The sequence below is a fragment of the Suricata suricatta genome, chromosome 2 (assembly GCF_006229205.1).
Source record: "Suricata suricatta isolate VVHF042 chromosome 2, meerkat_22Aug2017_6uvM2_HiC, whole genome shotgun sequence".
Taxonomy (NCBI): Eukaryota; Metazoa; Chordata; class Mammalia; order Carnivora; family Herpestidae; genus Suricata; species Suricata suricatta.
The window spans coordinates 10,988,478-10,992,001 of NC_043701.1; positions in this window are offsets into that span (position 1 = coordinate 10,988,478).

Here is a 3,524-nt window from a genome sequence, read left to right on the forward strand (position 1 = left end):
AGATGCCCCTGCTTCTCCTTCTGGAGACAGAAGAGATGTGCTTCACTCCCCTGATGTAGGTGCAGAGCCCAGTGGGCTGCTGTGAGCACTGCCAGCATGATGGACATCCTAGTACATCCTCGTGGTGCTATGTAAGCTCCAAAACTAACAGCATCACATAAACAGATTTAAAATCTACATGTACAAAAAGCTAATGAAGGAAGTATTAGCTACTACTGAAAAAAAATAATAAAGATCATCCAAGATCTTTAACACAGAAGGGTGAACCTTCTACCCCTCTTCAAACTTGTTTTCAGGTTTATAAACATATAATTGACAAACAAAATTACAAAATATTTAAACTGCACAACATGATGATTTCATATGTGTATATATTGGGAGGATTGAAATTTTATTTTTAATTGAACATTGTGGTTTAAGATCACTGTGAGTGTACATGCTGTTGGAGGAAATAATACAGAAATATTCCTTGTACCTTTGCCCAGTGTCTTCCATAGTAACACCCTACAAAGCTATACCACCTTGCCATAAGATAACAGAATATATAAGAGGACATAATCATGTAAATATTAAATAATAATCAAATGATATGTGAGGGGATATTATAATATCACAAGATACTGGCACTCATATAGTCAAGGGACAGAATGTTCCAATACCTCAAGAATCCGTCATGTGGTCCTTTCAAAGCCACGCCCACTTCCATGCAGCCCCTTACATCTTCTTACCCTCTCCTGGACCTCTGGTAATCACTAGCTGTTCTCCATATCTATAATTTTGGCAGTTCAAGAATTATGTATAAATGGAATCATATAGTACATCCTTCTTATGACTGGCTTTTTCACTCAGCATAATTCTTTCGAGATTCATCCAGCTTTTGTCTATCAATTATTCATTCCTTCTTAGTGTTGATGAGCATCCTATGGGGTGTGTGTACCACCTTTTACTTAGTCACCCACATTTTGAAGGACTTCTAGATTGTTTCTGGATGGTGTTATTATAAATAAAGCTATTGTAAACACTCACATGTAGGTTTTTGTGTGAGAATAAGCATTAATTTCATTAGGATAGATGGTAAAGAGTAAAATGGCTACTCAGAATGGTACAAATCAAACTAACACATGAACAAATGAATCCCAGAAGAAGAATAGAAATAAAAGAAAGAATAAATATCTAAAAAGATAAAGATATCTTTCCATAAATAATGAAATACATCAAACAATAGATATGAGAAGTTCAGAGAACGCTAAGGAGGATAACTACAAAAACAAGCAAATAAATAAAAACAACTAGAGATATCGTATTCCAACTGCTTTAAAGAAAAAAGGTGAAAATCTTGGAAGTAATGAAAAAACAGGTATGTGCAGAAAAACAAAGATATGAATTAAAAGATTCTCATTAAAACTGTGCAGGCTGGGGGTGCCTGGGTGGCTCAGTCAGTTAAGTGTCTGACTTCAGCTCAGGTCATGATCTTGTGGTTCCTGAGTTCAAGTCCCACATTGGCCTCGCTGTTGTCAGCCCAGAGTCCACTTCAGAATCTCTATCTCCCTCTCTTTCTACCCCTCCACCCTCTCTCTCAAAAACGAATAAACATTTAAAATAAATAAAGAAAGAGAGAAGGGGCCAACATGGCAGAGAAGTTGGGTATCCGAACTTCCCACATCTCTCAAACAAAGAAGGGCTGAAGCCAAAGGACTCTGAACCCCAAGAATCTGGGAGGAAAAGAGATTGAATCTACCAGGGAGTCGCTGGGAAAATGGGCCATAGGGCTACTTCAAGGAGCAAATCAATGCACACCTGGCAAAAGGTCCAAAACATCACTACAAGTAGGGAAATAAATTAACCAAAGTCACAATAACAGAGAGCAAGTAACACTCTCCAAGAAACACCTCCTGGAAGACCAGGCCCTGGACAGTGTCTGATCCCTCTTTAATACAGCGATGCCCACAGGTGCACAGCACATTAACAAGCTTTTAAAACTCATAAGGGACAGAAAACTAGCCAAAATGATGAAACTGAAGAATTCTCCTCAAAAGAAATTCCAGGAAGAAGGGACAGCTAAAGAATTGACCAAAAACAGATATAAGCAGCATAACTGAAACAGAATTTAGAATAATAGTCATAAGATTAATCGCTGGGCTTTAAAAAAGCAGAGAAGATAGCAGAGAATTTATTGCTGCAGAGATCACGAAACTAAAAACATAGTCATGATGAATTTTAAAATGCTATCAATGAGGTACAAAATAAAATGGAGGCAGCCACAGCACGGATTGAAAAGGCAGAGGGGAGAATAGGTGAATTAGAAGATAAAATTATGGGAAAAAAGGAAGCTGAGAAAAAGAGATAAAATATCCAGGATTGCAAGGGGAGAATTAGAAAACTAACTGATTCAATCAAATGGAGCAATATCCATATCATAGGAATTCCAGAAGAAGAAGAGAGAGAAAGGGGCTGAAGGTATGCTTGAACAAATCATAGCTAAAAACTTCCCCAATCTGGGGAGGAAACAGACATGGAAATCCAAAAGACACAGAGAACTCCCTTCAGACATAACTTGAATCAATCTGCACAATCATAGTGAAACTGGAAAAATATAAGGACAGAGAATTCTGAAAGCAGCTAGGGATAAATGGTCCTCAAAATACAAAGGCAGACACATAGGGTAGTAGCAGACCTATCTACTGAAACTTGGCAGGCCAGAAAGGAATGGCAGGAAACCTTCAATGTGATGAACAGAAAAAATATGAAGCCAAGAATCCTCTATCCAGCAAGCCTGTCATTCAGAATATAAGAAGAGATAAAGGTTTTCCCAAACAAACAAAAACTGAAGAAATTCATCTCCACTAAAATGCCCTACAAGAGATCCTAAGCGGGACTCTTTAAGTGAAATGTAGCAAGGACCACAAAGTACCAGAGACATCACTATAACCATGACAACTAAAGATAACACAATGACTCTAAACCCATATCTTTCAATAATAACACTGAATGTAAATGGACTAAATGCTCCAATAAAAAGACATAGGGTATCAGAATGGATTAAAAACAAACAAACAAAGAAACCAAGATCCATTTGCTGTCTACAGAGACCCATTTTAGACCTGAGGACACCTCCTGACTGAAAGTGAGGGGGTGGAGAAATATCTATCATGGTACTGGAAGTCAAAAGAAAGCTGGAGTAGCCATACTTATATCAGACAAACTAGACTTTAAATTAAAGTTTGCTGTATAATTGGATTTAATGAAATGTTTAGAGGTTGCAGAAGGCATGACTTTGAGTAGATAATGAAAGAAAATGCAAAATACTTATTGATTCATGATGTGGTTTCATCTTAGCTTGGGCAAACCATGCAGTATTTAATATATAGTAGCAAAATATTTACTATTGAAGCTTGAAAAAATGTGAGTTCTTTGTGTGCAATCTTTCATTTATGCATGTGAGAGGGTTTTCTTTTTTTAATATTTTTACATTGTAGTACTTGTTTTCCTTGTTGGGGTGTTTGCTTATTTAATACATTCTGTCA